The sequence below is a fragment of the Saimiri boliviensis genome, chromosome 5, assembly GCF_048565385.1.
Source record: "Saimiri boliviensis isolate mSaiBol1 chromosome 5, mSaiBol1.pri, whole genome shotgun sequence".
Classification (NCBI taxonomy): domain Eukaryota; kingdom Metazoa; phylum Chordata; class Mammalia; order Primates; family Cebidae; genus Saimiri; species Saimiri boliviensis.
Window position 1 is genome coordinate 131,061,321 of NC_133453.1, and position 20,518 is coordinate 131,081,838.

General features: G+C 41.0%; 1 protein-coding gene across 5 annotated transcripts in view; it reads left to right on the forward strand.

Annotated features, from left to right (window-relative positions):
• Positions 1-20,518, forward strand: part of AGBL1 (AGBL carboxypeptidase 1) — a 945,533-nt gene that overhangs the window by 428,743 nt on the left and 496,272 nt on the right. The window lies entirely within an intron of this gene.

Here is a 20,518-nt window from a genome sequence, read left to right on the forward strand (position 1 = left end):
AGAATACCTGGACCTCACTAGCATGAGGCTCATTGTGTTGGCTTTGATAGTCTCCTGGAACAGCTAGGAAGCACTTGGCATCTATGCAGTCCTGAGCTTGTAGAACTCTGTTAGTTACCAGAGAGAGTACGGGGAGTGACAGGTGATGCACATTATGTAACTTCCCACCTGGTCAAAGATTTTTTAAAATTCCAGGCTGCTAAACCACCCATTTTGATGATTACTTCTGTCAAATAGCCAGGTAGTCTAAAGACTTGTTTCAAAGAATTGTTGTTACTGAATTAATGAATTCTTAGACTGAATTAATCCTCTTCACCCCATTGATGTAAATGAAGAAGAAGGAGAGTTGAAATCATTGGACGAGCATGAGGTTGGGCATCAGGAGATCTCACTCTTTTACTTATCAGCAGCGTTGAAAGCTGCGTACTTCTGGGAACCTATGTTTTTCATATATCAAATGCAGATTTTGATAAGAACGCCTTTTATCCTACTATACAAGATTTTGTAAGGACTAAAAAAAAAAAACACATATGGGAATGTGCTTGGAGGTTATATAATCAGGAATCTGTTCACTCCCTTGTCATTTGAAACCTATAAGATCGGAAAAAATTATGCTTGAAATATTGTGACTTTAAGGCCTTACAGACATAGGTTTATGTGTCTCTGTATGTTTCTTGATGGGAAGGGGCCTGTCATTTGTTTAAAAGACAACTCCATGTAACTCTTCAGATATTTATTGGCTTGGTGACTTTCACTGAGTTTGTTTCTCTAAGCACCAATTCAAACTAACAGCTTCTAGTCACATAGGTATCAATGTCATTCATAATAAATCAACTGGAAACTCAAAGTCCTCCGGAACTGTTTGAAAACTGAATGACTCACAAGTTCAGGCCCTCACCAACTCTCTTCTGTGGAATGTACATAGAGGCTGTTGGAGAGGACAAAGAGTGAAAGGTTTCACTCAATAGATTGCCTTCAGGTATTGGCACAGCATTTATCCTGTGAAATTTTCCAAATGGAGTTTTCATGGGGTCGCTAGAAGGAAGAATGGAGAGGGAACTGGCTAGAGAAAGCCCTAACGGTGCCAGACCTGGTTTTGGTTTAACAATCCCATTCTCTATATGAAACACCTCTCTGAATGGATTGGTTTTCTCCTCTTTGTTTGCCTGTCCTTACAAGCATCATGGAGTAACTGAGCAGAATCACAGGCAGTGAGCAAGGGGGTGGTGAGTAATTTTACATATGGGAGGGCCCACCCATGGGAAGGAGGCCAGCCTGGAGTTGCGTGTTTTGGTGATTGTTGCGTGAGGTATGTAATGAAGTCTATGAGCTATAAAGCAGTATAGAAATTTCCATCCTGAACATACTGCAACTGCTTTTTGTACATTGGGAAGCTGAGTCCCAGTTGAGTCTTGAGGTTATTATTCTAAGGTCATCTTTCCATTTTCTGTTTAGCATTACCATTTATCCAAAAGATGGAGGATACTTAAATACACCCATGAGGGGCATTCTTTCCTTCCTTCATAAGAATATAAATATTTTTGCAGTTTCTCTGGTTAATGCAGCTTTAAAGTAGTTCCAATCATTTTTCCCCCAGCTCACTAAGTACCTGATTTGTTAGTATTGAAATGAAATATCATTTCTTACAGTGACATTTATATTGGAACTGCATTAAAGAACATAAGCTATTACCTTAAAATAATGATTATTAATATGATATTTTCTCTTCTATTATCCAGTCTACAGTTGGCTAATTAGAAAAAAATTATCCTGCTTTTATTTCTCTGGGATACAGTCTCTATTGCTAGGTCATACACGTAGATCTATAACTTGCATTTAATATGGAAATCCCACCCACTGAGAGATTTACTTTACCTATTAGGGGTGGGCCCAAAGCTATTGAGGCTGTTAAGGGAAAAGCCATAATGGAATGATGCATCCTTTGGGGGCTCATTTTTTAGAGGCATCCAGTCTATGTGGACAGCTGTGGGCTTCACACTGAGTGTTTGTGACCTGAGGTCATGTACATGGTGTGTTTGCATACACAAAGGCATGTGGCTGGGCCCCGGGGAGTACTGGTGGCTTAGGAGGAGGATGTGAGTCCCTCTACCCAAGCAGGCTGTGGACCTGCTCCTTACAACACTGCTAACTTGGACAGCAAAGTGGATCTTAGAGACGGACAGAAGATACTAACTCGGCTGAGGTTTGAAGAGTGACCTAACCTGTGTTTAAATTCTTTATCTGCAAGCTGCATCCCTGTATTGTGGGACCTGCCTGCAGTTCATACTCTCTACCACCCATGAGGGCTCCTTTAATAACCCCAATCTATTCGAGTCACAGTATGCCCATAATCCTTCTAAGTGTCTTCATTGTGTCTCAATAAAATCTAACTCTTCATCATGGTGAGTAAGGCCTTTTACAATCTCTTCTTTCAGTTTTTTATACTCAATGCTTAGTGTAGTGTAGCATAGTTATTAAAAATGTATGATGGCTGGCAAGTGGGTAAATAAGTGAACAAGTGAATGAATGGCAATTTCCAAGCAGTCAAATGATTACCCTTGCTGTCCTTGGGTAAGTAGAAGAGAAGAAATTATTGTGGCCCAAATGTGATCAGATGCTATTCTAAAAACTGAGATTTTAAGAGTCATTATAATGGGTAGAGATGGAAATGTGTGGGTGAAAGAAGGAAAGGCATAAGAATGCAGGGCTGAGACCTCTCAGATCTGTCATTAGATAAGGTTTGAGAACACCCAATGGATTATTTCCCAAAGTAAGGTAATTCCATTCCAGGTGTGGAATCTCTTATTGCCACTTCCTAATAACAGATGATAATTAGGCAGAAAGACTTCCATCCATACACGTAGTGGATGCTGCAGTCCGTCCTTGAGATTCCTCCTTAGGACCCAACCACTCATTTCCCTTGCTGTCTCTATAATGAGGAATTACTTGTAACTAAAGGACCCCATCTTGCCCAGTGCTTTGACTCCTCCCCACTGGCAGCCTACATCTAATAGCTGATCTCTGCAGGTACAAAATACAGTCTCTGTTGCTAGATCATACACTTAGATCTATAACTTGCAGAAATCCCACCCACTCTGCCTCAGTTGAGAATGACTCCAAAGGACCATTCCAGTTCTAGAGCTCCCTCTAGGATCAGCTGGCACCTCTGTTGCAATTCCCTTGTGGTTCAACCTCCCTCTCTGCCCAACTTCGTTTCCGTAGTAACTCATAGGTATTGTTACAGCAGGCACTCCCCAAAAGTCCTTCTATGTGCAAATCTCAGCATCTCAGAGGCTGTTTCCTGCTGTAAACAACTTATAACAGTATTTTTAAAAGGCTTAGATTAGAAAACGTGCATGCTGGAACTAAGCACTTAAATTGTTGGAGATGGTTTAGTAGGAATAAATTTCATATAGGAAATTCGGTCATTGGAATTCTGTGTTCAAGGCTCCCAGTGCCCCTTCATTCACTCTACTTGCTTTAGCAGTTTAGGGAACAAAGTTCTCTACTACAGAACCAGACACTGTAGATCAGAGCAGGGCTTCTTGCAGGATTCCAGAATGGGCTGGGTGTATGTATTTTCTGTGGCTGCCGTAACAGATGACCACAACCTTGATGGCTAAAAACAACATAAATTTGTTCTCTCACAGAAGATAAAAGTCTGAAATCAAGGTGCTGGCAGTCCTGTGTTCTCTCTAAAGGCAACTGTTTCATGCCTTTCTCTCAGCTTCTTGTATTGCCAGAAATCCTTGATGTTTTTTTGTCAAAGCACCACTACAATTTCTTCCTTCATCATCACATTTCCTTCTCTACTTGTGAGCCTGTATTTCTGTGTCTCCCCTCTTCTTAGAAGAAGGCATATTGGAAAAAGATCCCACTTTACTCCAGGATGACATCATCTTTTTTTTTTAATTGTACTTTAGGTTCTGGGGTACATGTGAAGATCATGCAGGGATGTTACTTAGGTGCATACATGGCAAGGTGGTTTGCTGCCTCCATTTCCTGTCATTTATATCTGGCATATCTCCCCATGTTATCCCTCTCCACCCCACTGTCCCTCCCCTAGCACCCCCACCCAACTGTCCCCAGTGTGTGATGCTCCCCTCCCTGTGTCCATGTGTTCTCATTGTTCAACACCCGCCTGTGAGTGAGAACATGCGGTGGTTGATTTTCTGTTCTTGTGTCAGTTTGCTGAGAATGATGGTTTCCAGATTCATCCATGTCCTTACAGAGGACATGAACTCCTCATTTTTTTTTATAGCTGTATAGTATTCCATTATGTATATGTGCCACATTTTCGTTGTCCAGTCTATCATCAGTGGGCATTTGGGTTGGTTCCAGGTCTTTGCTATTGTAAACAGTGCTGCAATGAACATTCGTGTGCATGTATCCTTATAATAGAATGATTTATAATCCTTTGAATATATACCCAGTAATGGGATTGCTGGGTCAAATGGAGTTTCTATTTCTGGATCCTTGAGGAATCGCCACACTGTCCTCCACAATGGTTGAATTAATTTACACTCCCACCAACAGTGTAAAACTGTTCCTATTTCTCCACATCCTCTCTGGCATCTGTTGTCTCCAGATTTTTTAATGATCGCCATTCTAACTGGCATGAGATGGTATCTCAGTGTGGTTTTGATTTGCATTTCTCTAATGACCAGTGATGATGAACATGTTTTCATATGTTTGTTGGCCTCATATATGTCTTCTTTCTAAAATTATATCTGCCATGACCCTATTTCCAAGTAAGCTCACATTCTGACGTCCTGAGAAGGAGATAAATTTGGGCATTGGGGAAGATACCATTGAACCTAATAAACTGGGTCAAACAAGAAAATGCAAAATTCTCTCCCAGAATTAGGGAAGGTTTTTATTTCTGTCTCCATATTGCCATGCGGTGAAGCCCTAAATATGTTATAACAGTTCTTGTTTTCTCTCTACCTCAAGATGAGGAAAAATGAAAAGTTTCAGATCTTCTTAGAACATCTTGGAAGACAAGTTTGAGACTCATAGCATGTATTAGTGCTGATGAAGGCAGCTCCAGTGTTACAGTACACAATGTTAAGGTAGCAATAATTATAACAAACAGGTCTATCACACTTTTTGTGTGCCAAGTCCTTTTACATCTCTTAAATTACTTCATGTCTGCTATTGTATAACAAAGCACTACAAAACCAGTTTTATTGTTATTCTCATTATTCCTGTTTTACAAATGAGGCCACTTAGAGAGGTTAAGTAACTTGCTCAAAGTCCCACAGCTAGAAGTTTTAGAGGCAGGAGACTCACCTCTGCATTTGACTGTCATTAAGCAGATCTGTAGCAACAGGTGAGTCACCTAACTTTCCTGGGTCACAGTTATCTTATGAATAATAGGAAGACAGAATTGGAACTAAAGGATAGGCATGGTTTCTACTACATTACATTGACAAAGTCTGCCTTTTCTGGGTATCCAAAGGACTTACAGATCACCCAGACCAGGGTGACCCAGTGTAATGTGAAGGCCTTAAAAATCTTCTGCAATTTATCTTGAGTATGCACATTTTCACAGGGAGAAAAGTGCTCTCCTTTTAGCACCAATTAGTTAGTTGTCAGATGACTTTGGCTGTTCTATCCACTATTTCCCCTCTCCTTTTCATTTTATCCTGGCTGGTCTTTATTTCGCCTTTCTGAAGTATGCAAAGAGGGCTGAGAAGAATGTAATATACGAATTGGCAGCTCTCTACCAGCAGGGGGAATGGGGAGCAGAGCAGATCTTCAGTGAAACAACCGATTTGTTCATATCAGGCAACCTCCTAGGTTGCTTCCTTTTCTCATTTCACTTCCTCTTGACTTTTCTTCTTGTCTCATCAGAGAACCATTGCTTTCACACGGTTCTTTGGACTTGTGCAGCCCAGATGAGACACTTCTCTTCCCTAAGGGTGTCCTGAACTGCAGAATTGCCTCTGTATCAGGATACACACACACAGACACACACACACACACACACACACACACACACACACACACACACGGGCAGGGGGGATTCTTTCTGTTCAACAGACAGGTATATGAACATATCACACATATATTCACAAACGTGCATACATATCAGCGTTTTTTAATTATACAAGAAAGCAGAGTTGATTGTTTAGTATGGGCTCCTATGTCAGACGTAGAGTTCCAGGAAGGGCTCTATATTTCACAGTTGTGACCTTGAGATAGTTCCTGACTTTTATGAGCTTTAGCGGTAAACATGGTGCTCCTCTTAGTTCCTACTTCATGGAGATGCTGTAAGGACTGAATGAGATACTACCTATAAAACATTTATCACCATTTTCACGGTAAAAACTCAATACATGTTTACGGTTCATATTTTTATTAGGATTATTAATGGTAGTTTTCTTTTTCTATTTTAAAGACACTTACTCTCCAACTCAACCATAATCATCTTATTCCAACCTTCCTAATTAAAAACTTTGGGGTTTGAGAATAAGACTCAGAGATTTTAAAAAGTGTAATATGCAACCAGGGTTGAGAACCAGGTTTTGGCTTTTATAGACACTAATATTCATATACCTATATTTATAGGCTTAGCTACATCAAAGTCATATCTATATGTATCATTTAGACATTTCCTTTATTATCCACTCATTTATTCTATCTATCAAAGTTCCTGTGCTGCATAATCTATATTAGCTAATTTGTATGGAAGTCCCAGAAAAGGGAAGGGGAGGATGACAGTTTGTGAGCCTTCTTCTAGGAGGAGAGAAAGAAAGAAGTGAGGAGTGGAGGCAGGGCAGGAAACAGATTGAAATTTCCCCAAAGACTGCTGAATTTAAAAGTCTATTCCTCAATTATGAGCACAACTCAGAAAATATTTTGGACCACTCTTCTCAAAATTATTTTTACAGGTAACCTACAGAGTAATGTAATTTTGATCTTTTGTTGATCTTTGAATAAGGGGAGGAGGTGTCTTACTTTCACTAACGTAATCTGAGGAGATTTTGAGGACTACCTCAAACTTTAATGTGCATAAGAGTCACTTGGGAGTTTATGAATTGCAAACGTTTACATTGCAAAAATGTCTGAACTCAGTGTCCAGGAAACTCATGGTCTAGGAATCTACAGTTTTTCGAGTTCTCTGGACATTCAGAGCCCAGCAGCCCAGAGGCCAGTTATTGAGAGACTGAGGCAGGATAGTCAGACCAGATGTTAAAGGTAAGATGGTTTTGAGACAGGTTTTGGGTTTTCTTCTCCTGCTTCTAATCTTCTTTGAGCTGTAGAAAAATTCTCATGACTTTTGTCATGAAGTCTCAAATTCTCCTTCAGCTCCCACTTTTACTTTTTATTTCTTCATCCATGCTTTTAGGTAATTATCTTAATTCTACTATAAGAAACTGCTATCACATTGAGAGTTTCAAGATGTCTTTGTTTCTTTGTTTTCTCTAGCTCCTGGGACACTTCCAGGTCAGAAAATTTTTAAATCAGTATCTTTGAACAATTTTCTTATGTGGGCTTTCAAAAGTTTAAGAACAGATATATTTAAAATTATTTGCTTCCTATGTGTACACTTTCTGGGGAGAATACCTGTATTTCTAAAGATACTCTTAAAAGGGTGAGCGATCCCCCCAAAAAGATTAAGAGATGGTGCCTCAGCTTATTGATTCCAGGATCTCTAGAGAGCCCTTCACAGCCTCTTAGTTTCAGCTCCAGAAGTACTTGGCTTGACTTTGTGAAAATGAAATGGAGGCTGTAAATCCCTGACTATTTCTGCCTGCTTATTAATTAGCACAAGAACAATGATTCATATCATTAAATGTGTATTGGATTGAGCAGTCTAAATCTTCTGTGACTGCCTGGGATGCTAATCTTCTTAGGATGCTCTTTCTCACAAGCGGTTGTTTAGGTCCTGGAGTGGAGCATCAGCAACACCTGGGATTTATTGGAAATGCAGACTCCCAGGCCCCACCTACTGAATCTGCATTTTAACCAGATCTCCAGGTGATCCACGTTTTCCATAAATTTGAGAAACATGGGTTTTCAGCACCCTTGGTCAAAGAGGCGAGATAGGTTGGAAAGGGTGAAGGATCAAGTACAGGAAGTTGGGGAGCCCTAACTTTTCTGATAAGGCAAGGACCTTGTTCCTAAAATGTTTATTTAAGTAGAATGAAATGCTGTGTATATTATAAATGTGATTTAAAAGTTGAAAATAAATAATCCCCAGTATGAGATGCTTTGTTGATATATGCCAATATTTTAATGTTGCATAAACTGGTTTTTTTTTTTTTTTTCACTCCCATATTCTCTAATACCTTTTCCTTCTCAAAGGCTTGGAAAAGAGGACAATTTTCCAAATAGCAGTTTTTGGAAAATGCCATTTTATTTTATTTTTGATACAAATATGAAATCCAGATGCTGCTGGGTACAGTGGCACATGCCTGCTCTTCTAACACTTTGGGAGGCTGAGATGGGAGGATCACTTGAGCCCAGAAGTTTGAGACCAACCTGGGCAATATAGGCAGACCCATCTCTACAAAAAAAATTTAAAATCAGCTGACTATGGTGGCATGTACCTGTAGTCCCTGCTACTTGGGAGGCTGAGGTTACAGTGAACTGAGATCATGTCACTGAACTTCTGGGCAACAGAGCAAGACTCTGTCTCAGAGAAAAAGAAAACAAGGAAATAAAAAGAAATCCAAATGCTAATCTATCATTTTAGTAGAAATTGTATTTGGGCTATTTATGTTGACACTCTCTCCTTCCTTATTAACTATAATTCAAGTGTTGCCTTGCTGTTCTCTGTGTTTGTTTGTTTTTTAAACAAAAACCTCTTCATATATGATCTCAAAGCGCATTATGAACAGTTTATTAACTTACTGCAGTCTTAATGATGTCGTGAAATATTGTCTTCATTCTGTTGCCCTCAGTTCTATAATGTCTGTCAGCATAATGGTAGAATATTAAAAGGAATTAAATAAAAATCAAGAGGCAGAGATGCTAATAAGGTTGCCAGCAGGGATCTTTCTTGGGATTGCAAAAGCCCTGGGAATCATGAAATTTAAATGTCCATTGTAGAAAATTGTTCCTTCTATGAAAAATAAGGAGGAAATCTGGCACTTGGGATAATCCTATGAGCCTCAGAGGACCTATGATCCTTTAAAAAATCATTTGGCTTCAAATGACCAAGAAGAAGAAAGGATGGTTTTTATCTCTGTAAATCTTACTCTCCCATGTGACTATTATAAATGCAATAAGCCAGACACTCTTAAGGAGCAGACAAATAAAATCAAAGAAAGCATTGACTTAATCTAGAGTTTTATTTATCTTGCAGTGTAGGGAAAAAGGATTGGCTCAACCTGGGAAGCTTAGAGTAGCATTTCCATACAAATGTTCTGAGAAGGGCAGAGTCCAGGATATGAAGAATTATCATGGGATATTCTCTCTGTGCTATATGGAGTGGACCCCAAACCATAATATCCTCTTTGACTATTGATACTGATCAAAGAGTGGGGAGGTAGGGCCTTGACCCTGGATGTTGTCTAGGCTCTTGACACCATCTGGAGAAGGAATTCAAGGATGAGTCAGAAAATAGGGAAAATACAGAGATTTATTGCAATGTGAAAAATACGTAGTCAAGAAAGGGGAGTATAGGCTTACTGAAGAGAAAGTCTTAATGCAAGGGTATTTGCCGCTGCTACCTGGGTGGGTCTCTTTGACCAAGGGGTGGAATATTCATGAAGATTCTTGGAAAAATTAAAGATTTCTCACAACTGTGGTGGCACCCATTTTTACACCGAAATCTGGGTATTCCCAGAACTGCTGTGGTGCCCATGAGTGTGTAATTTAGTATGTTTATGAGCACATAATGACATTCTAGGACAAACCTAGGTCAAATCCAACATCATGTTGGGTCTAGCCAGTTGGATCTGGCCAGTCTTAGCCAGCTTGGTCCACAAACTTTCTCAGGGTCTTTTTCAGCCCCAGCTTCTGCAGCTATTTCAAGTTCCTTTTGCTAGTCATGTTGTTATGGGTCTCTGGGGTGTCGCTTTTCTGGCCAGAAACCTCTGTGGCTGGAGGCACCTTTGTCCAAGTTTTGCTTGGGCCCTTTGTGCTTGTTCCACCCACTCGGCCTGGCAGGCTGCACTTGGCCCATGCTACTGGCCTGGATCCCATGCCTGCCAAGGGTGAGTCAGGCATGGAGCAGCGAGGGGTGTGTGAGCAGCATGTGGTTGGGCCATTGCACAGTCAGACATGACTGGTTGACGTGTGAGGCAAGCAGCTCCAGGTGCTGGTATCAATGCTGGCTCTTGGCAAAGCTGCGACTGGACCAGGTGCACCACGAGCAGCTTCTCTGGCTGGCACTGGGGAATGTGGTGGCACCCCAAAGTTTGGAGACACCAGGAACCACAGAGCCCCAAAGATGGACTCACAGCCCTGGCTCAGGAAGCTCCCAGGTCTGGGATCCCCGAAGGACCACAGCTCTTCTCTTCTGCTCTTCACTCCTAACATGGAGAGCAAGGGCCATGTTTCAACACTGTTTGTATTATAGATCTTTTAGCCTCACCATTCAGTGGGTCTCGAGTTCTTATTCTGTGACCAGGAAGAATGAGGTTCACAGACAAGTGTAGGGTGAGCAAGATGAAGAGGAACTTTATTAAACAATGAAACAGCTCAGAGGGGACCCACAGTGGGCAGCTCCTCTCCATAGCCAGGGTGTCCCAACAAGAGAGGGGTAGCTCCGCTCTGCTAGGCAGGTCATCCTGACGAGTGTCCAGCTCTCAGCAGAGAAGGTAGTTCCTCTCTGCAGCTGGTCATCCCATCACCTCCCCATCGTTTCTCCATCCTCTCTGTCCTCTGCTGAAGTCTGGCTGAGTTCAGATGTTTTATTGGCCTCAGAGAGGAGGAAGTGAGTGCTGATTGGTCCATGGGCAGCCATGAGTGAGCCCAGTAAAAAGCACAATCTTCCCCTCTGGTCTGGGGTCTGATGGCCCAGCCCCCAGGCTTCAGACCATCCCTGGCTTGAAGGTGGGGCTTCACTAGGAACCTGCCTCGTTCCACTCAGAAGACTATCAGCCTCCTGCCTCCTGCCACTCTTCATGACACCCAGGCAGTTCATACCAAGGAATGCTTACAGGCCAGCACCAACCATCCTAAGCACCCCCTTGGCCTCCATCTCATGCTTGTTCGTGCCCGGCATCCTGAGGGGGCAGAGCCAGCAGGTGTCTGGCATGTTAGCACTACCTTGAGTGTGTGCATATCTAGCCAGGTTGTGACACTGCCCAGGCTCAGCCCTGATTTTGCTCTGAGATTAGAGTGGGTTTGACAGTGGGGAGAAGCCAGGCAGTGGGAGCAGGCACTTCCGAGCCTGCTGGGGGAAGGGGAAACTTCCTGGGCTCCCAAGATCACAGAGATGCCCCGGTCCTGAGCCGTGGCAAGGAGGCTGCAGCTGCATCTGTGAAGCTCCCGCTCTGCCAACTCAGAAGGGGCAAGGCTTCCACTTGTCCCTGGTTCCCACTGGTTCCATGGAGTGTGCAGCCCAGGCTATGCCTCCTCACAGCCTGAGGCGGGGGCCCCAGGTCCTTACTGGGCCCCTCTCTGCCAGTTTTTCCATGCCAAAGCATGCTGCTCTCCTGCTGGCTGGCAGCTCAGCTGGGGCCCCATTGTGGCAGTTGTTGGGGTGGTGGGCTCCAGAAGGCTCCCAGAAGCAGGCCCTGGAGTCTGTCCACCTGCTTCCTGCACCCTTCCTGCTGTGGTGATTGGTGAGAGCAGCAACATGGGGCCAGGGGCCAGAGGCTTCGGGCCTGGGAGCAGGTCCTGCCCAGCCATGCAATGGTGGGGGCAGTGCATTTGGCTGCCTCGGGGGTGTGGGGCATAGGGGTCCCCCAATCACCACTGCTGCTCCCACAGCTGCTCCTGCCGCCAGAGCCTGGGCCTCCTGCTGCAGCCGGCATGGTGGCAGTGGCTGCTCTGGACCACCGGCTACTGCCATCAATGTGGCACTGCTGCCTGGAATTGTCTATTCTCCTGTGACTACCCTGTATTATTTATATCTCACTATAAGAGGCAGATAATGGTTCAGGTATTCAACATTCTTCACTGTTTCTTCAATCTAATAGAGTAGCCTTGAGAATCATCTCTATTTCTAACAATAAGCAATCATTCTTTTTATATGCCTGTATTCCCTAAACATAAATGAGGACATTTTAGAATACCTTGAATCCTGTTGTTAGAAGCCAATAATTAGGTGTTTTTATGTAAATATTTAATTGTTTCATCCATTTGTCAACATGTATTTACTGGATATCTACTTCGTTTTAAGCTGAAGTTTGTGACTGCGTGTTAGAAACACAACTAAAAGCACATAACCAAGGGAAGATAATAGTTATTTCATCTTCATTCTTCATTCATCCTTTCTTTCATTAACCATTCAAGAAACGTTTTTTTAAAAATCCTGCAGTAAGTTAAGTGCCAAGCATATGACAGGGAGTAGAACTGACAACTTCCACGTCTCCTACGGTTTATAGTCCAGCCACAAAGTCAGATAATTAAGCAAGCAATGACAGCTGAGTATGGGAAGAAGCCAGTGCCATAGGAGAACACAGAAGGAGGAGATGATGATTTGGGCTTCCGGAAATGTTGGCTGTGTATGTGTGTGTGTGTGAAGCTGGGAAAGGTAACATCTGGTGAAATAGAAGATAATTCTCTGAAAGTAGGACAAGGTCAGGAAGTCCTTGATTTTTCTTTCATCCTAGTTGTCTTTCATCCTACTTCGTTCCTCTTTCTTATTCTAATCTCACCATAGAACTGCATGCTGGGGTCTGCATCCTGCTGGATCTGAGTCCACTGGAGTATGCGAGCACATGCATACTCCTCATTCCAACATGCCCTCTTTAGGAGCACACTGAAACATACTGCTGGTATTTCTCTGAGGCTTATAATTAACTACACCTCCCTGAAGGCAGACAGAATCAAAAATAAAAAATGTTTCAAACTCCTCAGACTGATAAAGAATGGTAAAATTTAAATAAAGACTATCTTAATTATTTTGTTCCAAATGAAATTCTGGCTATACACCACCGAGTATTCCTGAAAACACCAAAGATCACGATAATAAAAATACTTTCCCTTTTCAAAATGATTGATACTTTATAAAACATTTTCATAAACTTTATTTTCTCAGAGGAGCCAGAAAAGGACCATAAACCAAACAAAAAAGCATGGAAGTGAGAGATAGGGAAATGGACAGGAATGTGAGTGTTGTATTGCTGCAATGGTAAACGCAGTCACGGGGGTCTGCGAGGCTATGTGGGCTGCTTCTGGATAGGCTGTACATAGTTGAATAGGAAGGTGAGAACATTTATCTGCTTGCTGTATACCACCCTACCTTCCTGTTTCCCGTTAGTCGAAGTGTGTACCCAGAAGGTTAAACTGATATGTTCGGGTTGTACCATCTGGTCCCTTCTGCAGCCGCTCATCCAAGTCCAGAAATGGTGGAAGAAGCCAGAAATTTGAGGTGGAAGGACGGTTGGTCTGGCTGTCTGGAAGTCTTCTAGGAATTTGACTGGTTAACCCCAAGGGGTACAACAAGGACCCAACAAGAACTGGTAGCACCTAAGGCAAAGTTCACAACTGGGGATTCAGGGGCTGACATTTCTGAAGGAATCTAAGGAGGCACATAACATAGGTTCTATGTAATTCTCAAAAAATTTTTAATTTTTTTTTTTTGAGGTGGAGTTTCACTCTTGTCACCCAGGCTAGAGTGCAATGGCATGATCTTGGCTCACTGCAATCTCCACCTCCCGGGTTCAAGTGATTCTCTTGCCTCATCCTCCTGAGTACCTGGGAGTACAGGCACCCGCCACCATGCCCAGCTAATTTTTGTATTTTTAGTAGAGACTCTGTTGGCAAGGCTGGTCTTAAACTCCTGATCTCAAGAGATCCATGCATCTCAGCCTCCCAAAGTGCTGGGATTACAAATGTAAGCCACCGCACCTGCCCCTAATGTTTTTAATTATAAAAGTTATTGCACATGGGCCAGATATGGTGGTGCACATCTGTAATTCCAACACTTTGGGAGGCTGAGGCAGGAGGGTCGCTTGAGCCCAGAAACTCAAGACTGGCCTGGGCAACATAGTGAGATCTTATCTCTACCAGAAATTCAAAAAATTATCTAGTTGTGGTTGGACCCACCAGTGGTTTTGGCTACAAGGGAGGCTGAGGCATGAGGATCACTTGAGCCCGGGAAGTTGAGGCTGCAGTGAGCCATGTCTGTGCCGCTGCACTCCAGCCTGGATGACAGAGCAAGACCCTGTCTCAAAAAAAAAAAAAAAAAAAAAAGTAAATAAATAATTTAAAAATAAAAGCTATAGCATAAACTAGCCATATTCAATTTAAAAATTCATGACTTTTTTATTTACAAAATATAATTAACTTATTTTTAGAGGCAGGATCTCGCTCTGTCACCCAAGCTGGAGTGTAGTAGTGCAATCATTCCTCACTGCAGTCTTAACTGTCTGGATTCAAGTGATCCTACTGCCTCAGCCCTCCAAGTGGCTAAGCCACTGCATCTGGCTTATTTGTTGGGGGAAAAAACCTCTGTAGAGACATGGTCTTCGTATGTTGCCTAGGCTGTTCTTGAACTCCTGACCTCAAGCCATCCTCCCACTTTGGCCTCTCAAAGTGCTTGGATTACAGACTTGAGCCACCACAACTGGCCTCCATGACCTTTGTTGCTGAAATCTACTTCTAGAAATTTAATTACAGAAGTACACAAAGATACATATACTGGAATGTCATTGCTTGTTAGTGATAAAAATGTGCAAACAACCTTAACTCCCATAAGTAGAAAATTAGTGACATAAACAGTTGTCTTAACAATTAATGACTCAGACAGAAGGAAAAAGATAATTAGTATTTACATGGACTTTAGCATTTCTACATGCTAACTCCATCATTTGCTGATTGTACTTTGGATAAATTATTTATGCTTTTTAAATCTTTAGTGTAGTCATTAGAATGCAAGGGAAGCTAATGATTATAGCCCCCACTTCTGCAGAGTACAGGTATATACAGCACTTACAGTGGTCCTAGAAGAAAAACTTCAGACAAACTAAATTTAGCAAAATTTAATTAAGAGAAAAACAGTTTGGAAATTGGGCAGCCCCCAAACCAGAATGGATTCAGAGAGACTCCATCACAGGCACTATCACAGAAAAAAATTATGGACAGAAAAAGGAAAGTGATGTACAGAAAATGGAAGTGAGGTACAGAAACAGCTGGATTGGTTACAGCTTGGTGTTTGCCTTATTTGAACATGGTTTGAACAGTTGGCTGCCTTTGATTGGCTGAAACCAATCAGAGTGACTGACACAAGAGTAGGTTATAGACTTTTTACACATCCAGTTAGGTTACAGTTTACTATGCACAAAGGGGTCTTTAGACTGAATTTGAAGTCTGTAAGGAGGCAGTGATATAGTTTGGCTGTGTCCTCACCCAAATCTCATCTTGAATTCCCATGTGTTGTTGGGGGGACCTGATAAGAGGTGATTGAATCATGGGAGCAGGTTTGTCTCGTGCTGTTCTTGTGATAGTCTTAAGGGATCTGACAGTTATTGCAAGGGGGAATTTCCTTGCACAAGTTCTCTATCTTTTGTCTGTTGCTATCCATGTAAGACATGATTTGCTGCTCCTTGCCTTCCACCGTAATCGTGAAACCTCACCAGCCACGTGGAACTGTAAGTCCGATAAAACTCTTTCTTTTGTAAATTTCCCAGTCTTAGGTATGTTTTTATTAGTAGCATGAAATTGTACAGTAAGTTGGTACCAGGAGTTGCTACTAAAAAGATACCTAAAAATGTGGAAGCAACTTTAAAATGAGATAACAGACAGGGGTTGCAACACTTTGGAGGGTCCAAAAGAAGACAGGAAAATGTGGGAAAGTTTGGAACTTTCTAGAGACTTGTTCAATAGCTTTGCCCAAAATGCTTATAGCAATGGACAATGAAGTCCGGGTTGAGGTGGTCTCAGTTGGAAATAAGGACCTTGTTGGGAACTGGAGTAAGTGACTCTTGTTATGTTTTAGCAAAGAGACTGGAGACATTTTCCCTCTGCCCTAGAGATTTGTGGAACTTTGAACTTGAGAGCTATAACTTAAGGTATCTTGCAGAAGAATTTCTAAGCACCAAGGCATTCAAGAGGTGACATTTAACACATGGGTGCTGTTAAAGGCATTCAGTTTTAAAGGGGAAACAGCATAAAAATTTGGAAAATTTACAGCCTGACAATGCGATAGAAAAGAAAATCTTATTTTTGGAGGTGAACTTCAAACCAGCTGCAGAAATTTGCATAAGTAATGAGCCAAATGTTAATCCCTAAGACAAAGGGGAAAATGTCTCTGGGCAGATCAGAGGTTGTCATGGTAGCCCCTCCCATCACAGGCCTGGAGGCCTAGGGAGAAAAAGTGGTTTAATGTGCCAGGTGGGCCTAGAGTACCTTTGCTGTGTGCAGCCTATGGACTTGGTACCTTGTGTCCCAACCATTCCAGCTCTGGCTGAAAAGTGCCAACATAGTAGGCTCAGGCCATGGCTTCAGAGGGTGCACCCCAAGCCCTGGCAGCTTCTACATGGTATTGAGCCTGTGAGTATACAGAAGTCAAGGCTTGGGGTTTAAGAAACTCTGCCTAGATTTTAAAAGATGCATGGAAATGCCTGGATGTGTGGGCAGAAGTTTTCTGCAGGGTAGGGCTCTCATGGAGAACCTCTACTAGGACAGTGTGGAAGAAAAATGTGGGGTCAGAACCCCCACACAGAGTCCCTGCTAGGGCATTTCCTAGTGGAGCTGTGAGAAGAGGGCCACCATCCTCCAGACCCCAGAATGGGAGATCCAATGACAGCTTACACTGTCTGCCTGGAAAAGCTGCAGACACTCCACACCAGCCTGTGAAAGAAGCAGGGAGGGAGGCTATACTTTGCAGAGCCACAGGGGTAGAGCTGCCCAAGACCATGGAAACCCACCTCTTGCATCAGCATGATGTGGATGTGAGACATGGAATCAAAGGAGATCATTTTGGGACTTTAAGATTTGACTGCCCTGCTGGATTTTGGACTTGCATTGGAGATGTAGCCCATTCATTTTGGCCAATTTCTCCCATTTAGAATGGCTATATTTACCCAATGCCTGTATCCCCATTGAATCTAGGAGGTAACTAATTTGCTTTTGATTTTACTGGCTCATAGGCAGAAGGGACTTGCCTTGTCTCAGATAAGACTTAGACTGTGGACTTTTGAGTTAATGCAGAAATGAGTTAAGGCATAATTGGTTAGGAAGACATATTTGGTTTTGAAATGTTAGAACATGAGATTTGGGGGAGACCAAAGGTGAAATGATATGGTTTGGCTGAGTCCCCATCCATATCTCATCTTGAATTCCCACGTGTTGTGGGAGGGACCTGGTAGGAGGTAATTGATTTGTGGGGGCAGGTTTTTCCTGTGCTGTTCTTGTGATAGTGAGTAAGTCTCATGAAATCTGATGGTTATTATAAGGGAGAGTTTCCCTGCCCAAGCTCTCTTTCTTTTTGCCTGTTGTCATCCATGTAAGACATGACTTGCTGCTCCTTGCATTTCACCATGATTGTGAAGCCTTCCCAGCCATGTGGAACTGTAAGTCTAATAAACCTCTTTCTTTTGAAATTGCTCAGTCTTGGGTTGTCTTTATCAGCAGCATGAAAGTGGACTAATACAGGCAGCTTTAGGCTAAACTTAATTTAGCAGTGCCATACACAAAAATACTAGCTAATTCTCATCTTCACCATCATCGTCATCATCCTTTCATCTTGTTTGCCTATTGTTATACCCAGTTTACTGATGTGAAAACCCAGATGAAGAATATTTCAGTGGCATTCTAAATGCTTGACAACCAGTCAGTAGTGTTCTTCAATTATACTGCTTTGTCTTATGTTGATGAAATTTTCAGATGTCAAAAAACTGGGACAAGTAGTTATTGCATTATGTTGCAAATTTTGAGTTTAAAAAGATCTTAGCAAGATAGAATCCTGGGCAAAATCTCAAAAGAGGAACTTAAAGTGGATAATTGGGAAGTATTGAATTTGGTTAAAACAAAAAGGCATCACTCAACTGCAAGATTTATAAAAAATATTTGGAGATTTTACTTTTAATGTAGTATGAATTAAATGTAAATTATGACTGTTAAAATGTGAATGTGGTATTAGAGTATGTTAAAATTATCATAGTGACTAAAATAAGAAAGCTGATATTTGTCTTTTCTCCACATCAGTCTCAATGTGCTGAGAAAAATATGTTCCATGCAAAAATATTACTTGATTTTTGTGCACTTATTGGAGAACTGTAACAGAAGTAAACAATGGTCAGAAAAAAAGACCCTTATGAGCCATCCTAAGGAGATGGAGTTTATTTCAGAGGGTGTAAGAATCCACTGATAAGATTTGAAAAGAGGAGTAATGGGATCACAGCTGCCTTTTAACTGGTGAGTATTGACTGGGACTGGAGGCAAGGAGACCAGTCAGAAGGCTTTTGTAAAGCCCATGGTTGCAGGGAAGGCAGAAAACAAAATAGACACATCAAGAGATACTCAGGAGGCGCAATTGACCAGACTGGATAATGGGTTGGTTAAGGTGGTGAGGGAGGAAGAAGTGGGAAAAGCCAATGATGACTCCCAGGTTTCCAGACTAGATTTGATGCTGGGAATGTAAGAAGGAAAATCATCTTGTGGGATTTTTGGATGATTATATGCATCAGAAAGTGAAGCATAGACAGGGGAACTACCAATTTCTTTTGATGTTTAAGAAGAAAAGAAGTTGTGTTTGGCTTGATAGATACTAAGTCCATGGCCAGTTTCTTCTGTGAAATTCTTAGGTATATAATAAGATCATTAATGGAGGAGAATGTGAAATTGCTGAGTTAACCTTAGGGAGAACTTTCTAACAAACACTCATTACGGCTTCAACACAGCTGACCTTATCCTTGCTGCAACGTAATTTATATTATAATGCTTATTCTTCTATGCACTCCAAAATTCTGACTACAATTTTCCTTGTTACTACTAACTTGCTATAAATGCAAATTTGTACTTTTAATATTGAAAGTATACTTTTGGCTGAAAAAAGGGAGTCTGAGTCAACATAACTACATATGCATATATATATATAAAATAAATATATATTTTATATTTAAATATATATACTTTATATATAAATATATATATTTATAACTATATTATACATGTGTGTGTATATATATATATATTTATATTTCTAACTATATTATAGAAGAGCCCAGGGAAAAATAGGAAAAGCAACATGGCCCATAAATGTATGAATTTACTTTTATCATTGTTCTTGTTATTTTGGTAATTTTTTCTAGACTTTGTTACACATTCATGTTTATAGACTGGTACTCAATCTGTGCATACATTTATGGATCATTAATTTTTTGTTTATAGTTGATATAATAATTGTACATATTTAATTGAGTACAGAGTGATAGTTTGACACATGTATACAGTGTATAATGATCAAGTTAGGGTAATTAAGGTATTCGTCACCCCAAACATTTATCATTTTTTTTGTTGAAAACATTCATAATCTTCTCTTATTGCTTTTAAATATATTACAAGAATTTTTTGTTAACTATATTCACCCTATAGTGCTATAGAACACCAGAACTTAGTCCTTCTATCTAGCTGTAATTTTGGAATCACTTATTTTTAATCAATATTATAAGAATTTCCCAGATTGCTTTGAAGACTTTGTGATTTAATGTTGTTCCAACATTACATTAACTACAGTAAAATTTACTTACAACTGTTAGACATTTTGGTTGCATCCAAATTTTTGCTGTATTGTACAACCCTAGAAATAAGATCTTCATATGTAAACTTTCCCCCACTCACTCCAAGACTTTAGTAGATGAGAGTTCCAGAAGGGGAATTACTAAGTCAAAGGTTTGGAAAAATATTATGGAACTTGATATTATAAAATATTATTTAAATGAAAGCCTGGGTAGTTTTGATTCCTTGGTCATGGTCAATGTGAGAAGTTGTGTTTCCACTTGGGCTTTTTAGTTAAACAATATATAGGATGTTTAAGCTTAATGGGGAGGCAAAAGAAAGGAAGGCAAAATAGGAATAAAATGATCACTTTTATTTTAAGTATTTGTTCTCAAAATTTGTCATCTCTTGATTTTGATAGGCCCTTTCTTACTTTCCCCTCCTCCCCCATCAGCTAATGGAAAGGTATGGTGGCAACATTTCTTATAAGTTTCCTCATTCAGATAAATTATCATAGAAAGAAATTCAAAGGATGGGTTGTTTATTTTGTTCAGTGCTTATGAAATGATATCCTAAAAGAGGCCATTGCAAAAACCATTATGTTGACTTCCAAATTGGATCATCATTTTATCAGTCATTTGAAATCTCATTTACCACTGGCACCCACTGCCAGTTTCCATAACAAATCAATTTGTGTGTCATAACACTCCTAGGGCACTCTTCAGTCACC